Source organism: Panthera leo, chromosome C2, assembly GCF_018350215.1.
Source record: "Panthera leo isolate Ple1 chromosome C2, P.leo_Ple1_pat1.1, whole genome shotgun sequence".
Lineage (NCBI taxonomy): Eukaryota > Metazoa > Chordata > Mammalia > Carnivora > Felidae > Panthera > Panthera leo.
Window position 1 is genome coordinate 37,175,468 of NC_056687.1, and position 12,357 is coordinate 37,187,824.

Below are 12,357 nucleotides of genomic sequence, written 5' to 3' on the forward strand. Positions count from 1 at the left end.
TGTTTCAAACAAAATAAAAGTATAATCTGATTTTTCAAGAAGCATATCTAGCAGATTGCATTTGAAGCAAAGCATTTCTGGTCTTGCCTCATCAGTAAGCCAAAGAGAAGAAAAACAACTAACTATAAAATAGAGGATTATCATTTCTCTTACTGTGTCAACCTCCAAAATTTATAGTCAAGTTAGAGTAGAAAAATATGAATGTTATCATCTCCTACCACTTAGTCTTATTTCTCCCACATAGAATAGTCAATTATTATTGCCAAGTCTCATATTTTCTCTATGGAAGCATATAAGAAATTCCATGAAATCCAACTCCTCCTCTGCATCCATTATACCACTTTCAGTGCAATGTGCCATTTCTTTTAACAGAGATGTGGATTCACATGGGAACATAAATTGTGCAAGCCAATATGAATCCAGGGTTTTTCATCCTCTTTTAAAAACCTACTTTTTGAGATAAATTACTTTGAGAATATTTTCCTCTTTTCTTTGTGGTCAGTGTAATCTACTTACTTCATGACTAACCCTTATGATTCATTTAAGATGTTGGCATAAGGTTGATAGTCATTATTTCTAATAAAAATCAACCCATAACCCTGGTGAACTTCTGTGACAACAATCTAGGGTAGACGTATGCATGTAAATGCCACATTCTCTTCAAAAGAGATCTTCTCTACTTCATCCTCATTCTATCTTTATCATACTCCCTCAATTTTTCAAAAGTTCTATCATTCCACTAATAGATAATGGAAATATATTATAATTTAGGCAGTACCCCTAGCTCTAGAGACTTAGTGGTGAACAAGATATATTTTTCACTGGGGAAGAAGGAAGAACAGAAAATAAACAAATAAATAGATAAATAGCACTATGATAAAATTAACATTTACAATCTTTATTTCTACTTTGTTTTCCTTGTCAAATCTCTCATATTATTTGTAACAAGTATTTGAAAATTTGACCCTCCAATCACTGATTTACTGCTCCTGGGGTCAAATGTAAACATCTTATTAAACTTATATTTTAGAATAGTTTTATATTTACTAAAATGCAGTGAAGAAGTACAGACATTTTCCATTTATGTCCATATGCATTTCTGCAATTATTAGCACTAATAATAGTATGGTACATTTGTTACAATTAATAGACCAATATTGATAAATTAGTAACTAATGTCTTCAGATTTCCTTGGGTTTAGTGTAAATTCTTATATGCCATTCCAGAGTAATATGAGGCTTGACAATAATAATTGACTATTCTATTCGGGGGAATTTCCTTTACCTAACATTCTTTTTCTGTTCCAGGATCCCATCAAGGATACTTCATTGTATTCTGTTACCACGTCTTCTAATATACTCTTAGTTGTGATGGTTTCTCTGATTTCCCCTGATTTTGATGACCTTGATAGTTTGGAAGAGTACTGGTGAGATATTTTATAGAATGTCCCTCATTGGGATTTGTCTGATGTTTTACACATGATTAGATTGAGGTTATGGGTTTTATTGGAGGAAGAACATAAAGGTAAAGTGCTATTTTTATCACATCTTATCAAGGCTATATACTACCAACATCACTCATTACTGTTGATGTTAACCTTGATCACCTGCCTGAGATAGTGCTTGTCAAGTTTCACCACTTGTAAAGTTATTCATTTCCTCCCACTTCCCATACTGTACTCTTCGTAAGGATGTCTTTGTAAAGATGTCACTGTATGCAGCTATACTTTTAATGTGGAGAGGTATGATCCACCTACTAGTGGACAGAGTATCTACATAAATTATCCGAGTATTCTCTTACATTTATTTATCTATTCATTTATTTATGGACTTATGGAATTTTTTGGACTATGGATCTTGACATTCAATTTTGGGCTATAATCCAATCCTAGTTTCTTTTCTCAAATGTTTCCACATTTATCTTTTTTAGGAGCTCTTTTAGTTGGCTTATGTGTCTCTTTGACATAGCTCATCATTGTGGCTATACTGGGGGGTACCTCCTTATTTTCTGTCATTATCAGATGCTTCATGATTTTCTTGTATATTTCCTGCCCCAGTCCTAAAACATTTCTCTTTAGAGTACTTATTTATTCATTTACATATGTAAAATGATATTAGTAAAAGATGTCTGGGCTGGGGAAGTATTATTTCTGGGTCCTCTCAGATGACAGAGAAAGGGGATATGCATATAGTATATAAAATATACTAATTTCTAATTTCCTGAGAATATACATTAGCCATGATGAAATTCATTTATTTTACCATGATCCGTTGAGTATCTACATATTATATTTTTCAGGTTAAAATATCATATCCTCTAGAAATTCCAGTGTTATTTTGTCTCCTAAATTTTATTCAGTTCCAGATTAAATATAAACATCACTTTTTGTTCTTTATCTTCCCAAAGTTAAATGTTTCTTTTGTATAGTTTCATACTTTCAGACTCATTATAGTAAATATTCCATATTATATTTGTGTATCTTCTACACTACATAATTAATTCTGAAGCAAAAGGCTCTTGGGTTTCAGCCAACCATTGTATCTTCTGTGACATAAATTATACCTCACACAGGACATGCACTCACTTAAAATTTTTAAAAATGATTAAATAAATGAGCATTGTTAGGGACTGAATATTTGTCTCCCCCTCCAAATTCACATGTTAAAACCCTAACCCCCAAATTGATGGTATTTGAATATGGGGACCATGGGAGGCAATAAGTGAGGTCATGAGGGTGGTGCCCACATAAGGGAATTAGTGCTTTATCAGAAAAGGAAGAGACAGAAGAATTCTCTGTCTCTTGTCTGATCACATACTGAGGAAAAGCCATGTATACATACAGAAGAAGATGGCCATAAGCAAGCCAGGAAAAAGTTCCTTATCAGGAACTAAATCTGCTGGTCCTTTGATTTTGGACTTCCAGAATTGTGAGAACTAAATGTTTGTGGCTTAAGCCACCTAGTGTATGCTATTTTGGTATCACAGCCTGAGCAGAATAAAATAAACATTAAAACATTTTTTAGAGTAAAAATAATATGTAGTCTGTGTTAATATCCATCCCTTGACTAAGCAAGTGATTCAGAAATCTGGTAAATTAAAATTATATGGGAAAAATCATATGGGCTTTTAAGAGTTATCTTAAGTTTTCCCTTATAATATAAGGTATAATAGCTTTTTTTCAGACCAATCTTCTACAAAGAAAAAAAGTTGTATAAAGCATTTCTTTTGAAGTGTGAGAAGACATAGAGGAGCTTAAAAAAGTTGCAAGCACTTGAGGGCTCAAGGTCCTATAGAGCAAAAGCCCACAGAATAAAAAAAGGCATTGGGCAACATTCTTTTCTTTGAAACTTTAGCAAATTAAAGAGGTCATTAAGAAGCTGAGAGTCTGAGTAAAGCTCCCCTTAAAGTCAAGGATAGATAGATGAAAACTTTGGGAGTTTCTTGTCCACAAAAAAGAAGCAGACCTGGTAAATACCCAAGATTTTTGGTGGAACCTTCCAGGGCTATGCTGTAGGAGTAAGAGTGAATGTGAAATAGTCCAGTTCTAACAAAGAATAAAAAATAATTCAAATGGGCTTGGTTATTTATTTAGGCTAAGTAAAAATCTCCCTTGCACAAACTTCCTACAAGAAGCAAAGGAAATGCTCTCTGTAGGAAGATAACATGATCAATAGCTTCCAATTTTCTTCATCTTCCTTGCTAGAATCCAAAAAAGATGTCTCTTGGCTCTTCATGATTAGAATCTAGTGGGAACACTGGAAGTAAGATCTGTGAAAATAAAGTACCCAGGAGTTTCTAGCACTATGTAGACTGCAATGCAATTGAAATAGAAATCAATAATGATATAAAATAGCTGGAAAATTCCCAAATATTTGGAGATTAAGCCACACCCTTCTAAGTAAGAAATTGGCCAAAGAAAAACCTCAATAGAAGTGAAAATTAGATTTTGAACAAAACAAAATTGAAAATAGAATTTATTGGGTCACCTGGGTGACTCAGTCAGTTGACTATCCAACTTAATTTTGGCTCAGATCATGATCCCAAGGTCATGGGATGGAACCCTGTATTGGGCTCTGCACTACTTGTGGAGCCTGTTTAAGATTCTTTCTACCTTTCTGCCCCTCTCCCCTGCTCACGCTCTCCCTCTCTCTCAAACAATAATAATAATAATAACGACAAAAGAAAATAGAATTTATCAAAATTCATTGGATGCTGTAAAAACAGTGTTTGGAATAAAATTTATAACATCAAATGCATACAATAGAAAAGAAGAGAGATCTAAATTCAATACTTTATGGAACTAAAAATTAGAGTAATTCAATTCTCATGCAACACAGGAAGATAAATAATGAGTATTAGAGTAGAAACTAATGAAGTTGAAGACAGAAAAATAATAGATAAAATCAATGAAACCAAAAGTTGATTTAAAAATTTTTTTTAACGTTTATTAATTTTTGAGACAGAGAGAGACAGAGCATGAATGGGGGAAGGGCAGAGAGAAAGGGAGACACAGAATCGGAAGCAGGCTCCAGGCTCTGAGCCATCAGCCCAGAGCCCAATGGGGGGCTCGAACTCACAGACCGCAAGATTGTGACCTGAGCTGAAGTCAGACACTTAACCGACTGAGCCACCCAGGTGCCCCTGAATTTAAAAGTTCAATATAACTGATAAACCTCAAGCCACAATAACAAAGACAATAGAGAAAAAACACAAATTATTAATATCACAAATGTAATAGGGAAATTATCAGTACTGATTCTATGGACTTCAAAATAACAATAAAGAATACTATGAACCACCATATGCTCCCAAATTTGATAAATTAGATGAATAAACCAATACCTTAGAAGACCCAAAATACCAAAACAAGCAGGATGATAAAAATCTGAATATGACTACATCTATTACAGTTATTTAATTAATAACTAATAAAATTCCAAAAAAGAGAGCATACAGGCCCCAGATCATTTCACTAGTAAATTCTACCAAACATTTAAGCAATAAATGATACCAATTCTCTCTAATCTCTTCCAGAATATAGTCATAGAAGAAACATTTCTGAGTTCACTCTATGAGGCCAGTATTACCCTAATACTCAAACCAGATAAAAACATTGCTAGTAAGAAAACACATAGATTAATACATCTCATGAACATACTTGGAAAATACTTAACAAATTATTAGCAAATCAAATCTAACAACGTATAAAAATTATACAGCATGGCCAAGTGAGATTATTACACATATGCAAGACTGGTTCCACCTTCACAAATCAATTTAATCCACATCACTGATTAGAAAAGAAAACTCATGTGATAATGGCAATTAATTTGGGGAGGGGATGGCAAAATTCAACAATTATACTTTATAAAATTTATCAGAATTAGATACAGAGGGAACTTTTTTAACTTGGTAAAGAATATCTATAAAATCTACAACTAACAGCAATGTAATGATATTCCATTTCACCACTCTCATTTAACCTGGTACTGGAAGACCGAGCTAGTGCAATAAGACAAGGAATAGAAAATAAAGGTATATAGATTGAGAATGAAGAAATAGAACTGTCTTTGTGGATGATGCAAAGTCAACTAGACAAGCAACAAAAAATGGAAAAAAAAAAAAAACCCTTAGAACTAATAAGTGATTATAGACGATTACAGGATACAAGGTTAATATGCAAAGGTCAATTGCTTTATTATATACTAGCAATTAACAGTAGGAATTTGAAATTAAAATCATAGTAACATTTACAATAGCATTTGAAAAATGAAATACTTAGGTAAATAAAATATATTCAGAATCTATATACAAAATCCAAAAAACTTTGATGAAAGGAATCAAAGACAGCAGAAGTAACTGAAATTATATTATGTTCATGCATTGAAATACTCAATATTGGTAAAACGTCTACAATCTTTCCAACTTGATATACAGATTCTACACAATCCCAAACAAGGTCCCAGTGAATTAATTTGTAGATATCAACAAAATGATTCTTAAGTTTATATGGAAGACAAAAGACCTAGAACAGCCAACACAATACTGAAGGAGAACAAAGTAGGAGGATTGATGACGTCAAAACTTACTATAAAGCTACAGTAAACAAGACAGCGTGGTATTGGTGAAAGAATTTAATGGAGGAAGGATAGTCATTCCAATGAAAGGAGCTTGAATATTTGGATATCTATATTTTTATAGCTGTATCTAGACATAAAACCTATATATTTTATAAATTATAACTCAAAATGTATCACCAAACTAAATAAAAAATGGTAAGTTATACAATTTCTAGAGGCTAGCCTAGGAGAAACACAGGGCTTTGTTCAAGGATGACATAATTGCTTACACAGAAAATCTAAAAGAAGAAACAAAAAAAAACTTCCCAGAACTAATAAACAATTATAGCAAGATTATAGGGTAAAGGTTATTATGCAAGTCAATTGCTTTTGTATATAATATTAATTAATGAGTGGAATTTCCTAGTATAAGCTCATTACCATTTGCATTAGCACTCCCCAAAATGAAATACTTAGAAAAAATATAACAAAATATGCACAAGATCTATGAGGAAGACTACAAAATTCTGATGAATGAAATCAAAGAAGAGCTAATTAAATATAGAGATATTCCATGTTATTGGATAGGAAGACCTAATGTTATCCAGATTCCAGTTCTTCCCATTTTGATCTATATATTCATTGCAATCCCAAACTAAATCACAGCAAATTATTTTGTGGATATCAAGAACCTAATTCTAAAGTTTATATGGAAAGTCAAAAGACCCAGAAAAGCTAGCCAAATATTGAAGGAGGAGAACAAAGTTCGAGGACTGACACTACCTGAAACCTAGATAACCTAGATTGTAGTAGATACAATCCACGAAAGAACCATAAGTTGGTTTTCATTAAAGTTAAAAACTCCTGCTCTGTGAGAGACGATGTCAAGAGAGTGAGACGGCAAGCCACAGACTGGGAGAAAATATTTGCAAAAGACACATCTGCTAAAGGATAGTCATCCAAAATATATAAAGAACTCTTAAAATTCAACAGTAAGAAAATAGGAAACTTGTTTAAAAATGGACCACAGACCTTAACAGACACCTCACCAAATAAAATATCCAGATGGCAAATGAACATATGAAAAGGTTCTCAGTATCTTATGTCACTAGGGAAATGCAAATTAAGACAGCAATTGTATACAATTTCACACCTATTAGAATGCCCAATATCTAGAACACTGACACCACCAAATTCAAGGTTGTGGAGCAACAGGAACTCTCACTCATTGCTCTTGGGAATGCAATATGGTACAAACACTTTGGAAGACAGTTTGTCAGTTTCTTACAAAACAAAGCACATTCTTAGCATATGATCCAACAAACATGCTCCTTGGTATTTACTCAAAGGAGCTGAAAACATATGTCCACATAAAAATCTGCACATGGATGTTTAAAGCAGCTTTATTCATAATTGCCAAAGCCTGGAAGTAAGATATCCTTCAGTGGATGAATGGATAAACAAACTATAGTACATTATTCAGTATAAAGAAGAAATAAGTTATAAAGCCATGAAAGGACATGGAGGAACTCATATGCATGTTGCCACGTGAATGAAGTCAGTCTGTAAAGACTATCTACTGCATGATTCCAGTTATATTCCATTCTGGAGAAGGCAAAATTATGGAGACAGTAAAATGATCACTGTTTGCCAAGGGCTCTGGGGGAGGGAAGAAAAGATGAATGAGTGAAACACAGGAGAAGCAGTGAAACTGCTGTTTCATACAGTAATAGTGGATACATGTCATTATATATGGGTCAAAACCAACAGAATGTATTATACAAAGAGTGAACCCTAATGTAACCTATGGATTTTAATTAATAAAGTATTAGTATTGGCTCCTCTATTGTAGCAATGTATTATGCTAATATAAGATATTGATAAAAGGAGAAATGAGATGAACCTGGGGGAAGTGATATAAGGGAACTCTCTACACTCTCCACACAATATCCTTGTACACCTAAAACTGCTCCAAAAAATCTATTAATTAAAAAAGAAAAGAGGAGTATGTTTTGGACAAATAAAGTCATATTCAACAAAGATAAAATTTTGCTTTGTCAAATTAAAAGTTAAATTTATAACATGCAAACAAGAATGGAGCAGTTCTAAAAAATGCTTAACCTAAAGGAAGGCAATTTAACCTGAAAGATAGCCAGTGGGGTTAGTTATTTGAGTACATGATGGTACAGGAATTCTTTTCACATCAGAGCAGGCAGTCAACAATGATGTGCTCAAAGGCAAACTTTAAGGGAATCAGAGGAGGTGGAGAAAGACTAATAATGACTTATTTATCTGGAAATTTAGCAAATATGAAAAAGAATCCTTGCACAAGTGAGTTGCACTCCTTAAAAATAGAATATAAACCATTAAAATTTTTATTTTATAAATATAAAATTTTTAAAAACCAGGCACCCTGTCTTTTGTATATGTAAGTCAAGTGGATGGAATACAAAAGACAAAAATTACAAAGGAAAATGTGTGAAAGTTGACTAAGGAGAGCACTGCAAATGAGGCAAAGGTGAAAGTGATCATAGCTATATGCTTTCATTAGAAATGCAAAAGAGGAAGTTCAAAATTAAAACTCCTTATGGTGGATAAAAATGGAAAAGCTCAATCAAGGTGATAAGTAAAAAGGCCCTTTCCAAGGCAGCTTCCTTTTTACAGCACATGCTCATCTATCTTGGAGACACTGAGCCAGAGTCACTGTCAGCCTAGATACAACTTGGTTTTGTCAAAGAGGGAGGAAAGATTGCAGAGAAGGAGTTATTAGGGCATTGAATGATATGTACAGTTGGATTTAATTAGGGCAAAGTGATAAGTGATGGTTTTAGCACAAGAATTAACACAGATGGTCAAAAAAGACAAATTTAGTATCTTCAATCTGGAAAATGTCAGGCTTAGCATAGATAATGAAGTCCTAGAAAATAAAGAATGAAATGAAGGCTGTACTGAAATGGCAAATGATTCTAGGAAGGAAAGCATGCACACACTATTCTTAGAATTCCTAAATAGATAATGACTATATTAGCTTAACTCAGATATCTGCTATAGCAACGTAATGAGTATGAAAATTGGAAACTTGTCAAGATAATAAATACCAAAAATTTTTAGTTTTTTTATTTTAAAAAGAGAATGATAAAGTATAATGTCCATAGTCCAAATTTTATACCTCTTGTTATTAAATCTTTCTATCCAAACATATTTATAACCTAGCTCATTCTAAAGTGGTAATTAGATATATAGATAATATTTATAAAAGCTGAGTCTAATCATTATTGATTATTTCTTGGAATAATCTGTAAATTAATACTGAAAATAATTGTTAGTTGTCTGCATTTTCTATGCAATATCAATTCTAAGTCAAATGCTACTGTGAAAAGAATTGACATGCTACTATTCAAATTTGGGGTTTTCCAAAAGGCAATATTATCAACTGAAAACACTTGAGATTTTAGGTAAAGTAAGAAGAAACTAGTATTGTTTTTTTTAATGGATGACTAAAAATAATGTATCTTTTATTATATCTGAGATACTTAGGTTTTTCATTTGAACTCCATGAACATTTCAGTGCCTATAATTTTTTTTAACGTTTATTTATTTTTGAGACAGAGAGAGACAGAGCATGAATACGGGAGGGTCAGAGAGAGAGGGAGACACAGAATCTGAAACAGGCTCCAGGCTCTGAGCTGTCAGCACAGAGCCCTATGCGGGGCTCGAACTCATGAACCGTGAGACCATGACCTGAGCCGGAGTCGGACACTTAACCGACTGAGCCACCCAGGCGCCCCTCGGTGCCTATAATTTTACATTAAATGATCAGTGACACGGTTTCTTTATCCAGGTCATTGCTTAATAGAAGTCTGTGAAGGTAAATGCTAGTTGATAAAGAAACTGCCGACATATGGATAGTACAATGATGCTAGATAAAATACACACACACACACACACACACACACACACACACACACACACACACAAATACACATCACAGAGGAAGGGAGGTGAGGAGAGAAGGGGGAGGAAGAGAAGGATGGGTAATAGGAAGGAAGAGAGAGAGAGAGAGAGAGAGAGAGATGTTGCTGTCTACAAACACAAGATAAATATCTTTGTGGCCAAGATTCAGAATGAAAATGAAAGCAGTAACAGGGACTGCAGCCAGACCTCAGATTCATACATAAATATTTAAGAGTTTTATTCAGAATATTGGAAGCAGTATTACCACTTTTAAGGCAGAAACTGCTATTGGGGCACCTGGGTGGCTTAGTTGGTTAAGCATCCGACTTTGGCTCAGGTCATGATCTCATGGATTGTGAGTTAGAGCCCCATGTCAGGCTCTGTGCTGACAGCTCAGAGCCTGGAGCCTTCTTCGGATTCTGTGTCTCCCTCTCTCTCTGCCCCTCCCCCATCATGCTCTTTCTTTCTCTCTCAATAATAAATAAATATTAAAAAAAATTAAAGCAGACACTGCTATTGAACTCTGTTCATAAGAGTCAAAAAAAAAAAAAAATCTGTAGCCAAGTTCAGCTGTCTATATCTTAAGTATTACATCTTTAACACAATGGGAAATACCAAACCACCTAAAAATGAGCTCATTGTTGACTAGTGCTATCAGAAGCCAGGGAGAAGGTACAGGAAAAAAATAAAACAAAACAAAAGAAAATAAGCTAATAAAACAATGGAAAGATGAGCTGAAAGAGGAAAGAGAAAAACAAATTAATTCTTGATACACCTGAAAACAAAAATCCAAAGAACACGAGAAAAACTAACACTAAAAAAGTAATAAAAAAATTATAATATAATTTCATTAAATGAAAATAAGAGAGCAATTTGAAAATAATCATTAAGACTTAAATAAATGGGCAGATGTGTATTGATGACTTACAATCCACCTAGAATTAGTTTTTCTGTAGAGTGTGAGATAGTGATCATTTCATTTTTCCTCTATACCTACTCAATTGCCTGAGAATGGGTTATTAAAATGATGTTCCATTTCCTCCTGTCAGGCAGAGCCATGCTGGTCATAAATCAAAGGACAATGTGCTTGAGTTTGTTCATGGGGTCTATGTTCTGTTACTTTTATTTATTGTCTTATCCTCAGGCAGTGTATCTTAATGGCTATAACTTTATTATAATTTGGATATCAAGTAAAGTAAATGTTCCCTCCTTGTTTCCTTCTTGAAGACAGTCTTAGCTATTCATTGGTCTTTTGTACTTTCAATGTGAATTCTGCATTCAGCTTGCTTAGTTTTAGTTTTTTTTTTTTTTTTGAGATTTTGTTTGTGATTGCATTTTATTCATAAATCAAAGGAAAAAATTACATTTATTTAAAGTACTGATAATCTGTTGCATGAACAAGGTCTATCTCTCCATTTACTTATCCTTTTTCTTGGTAGTGTTGTGTAGTTTCTTATATTATAACAAGTTATTTAATATTTTTGGTGATACTGCAAATAGTATTTTATTAAAATATGCCTTTTTAAATTATTTTTTGCAAATATATAAAAATAATACTTTTTTTAATAAATAGCACACAGCTACCATTGTTAGTTATGTATTTGTTTACTTATTTATTACTTATTTTCAGTTGCTCTCATTAAAATGTTAGTTTCCTGTGGGAACTCTTGCCTTACTTACCATTCTATATTCAGTATTTTGAAAATATATGGCATACAACTGATCTTAATAAATATACACTGCACAATGGGGCACTTAGGAGGCTCAGTTGGTTAAGTATCTGACCCTTGACTTCGACTTAGGTCATGATCTCATTGTTTGTGAGTTTGAGCCCCACAACAGGCCCTGTGCTGACAGTGTGGAGCCTGCTTGGGATTCTCTCTTTCCCTCTCTCTCTGCACCTCCCCTACTGGCTCTGTCTTTCTCTCTCTCTCTCTCTCACTCTCTCAAAATAAAGAAAAATAAACTTTAAAACATGAAAAACAATAAATATTCACTGCACAAAAAATTTATTGAATGAATTGTTTAAGAAAAGACCATACTTTAAAAAATCAGTTGGTTAAGCCTCATGAACAATTGTACTCAATTCTCACTTTTTCTCATTTGAGTTTCTTGCCCATTTTAATAACCTTAATTCAGCATCACCACTTTAAACAGGTACTTTGCCCCATCTCCTACATACTTCATGAAATATCACTTCCTTTTCCTTCGGTTCTCTCTTTTGAACGTCTTTCTAATTATGACTAGATGTGTGTAGAAAACATAATAATGCAGATAGATGGACAATGGGAGTATAGAGAAAAGAAGAAATGAGAAAAGATCAAGAGAGAGAAAAATCAAGATT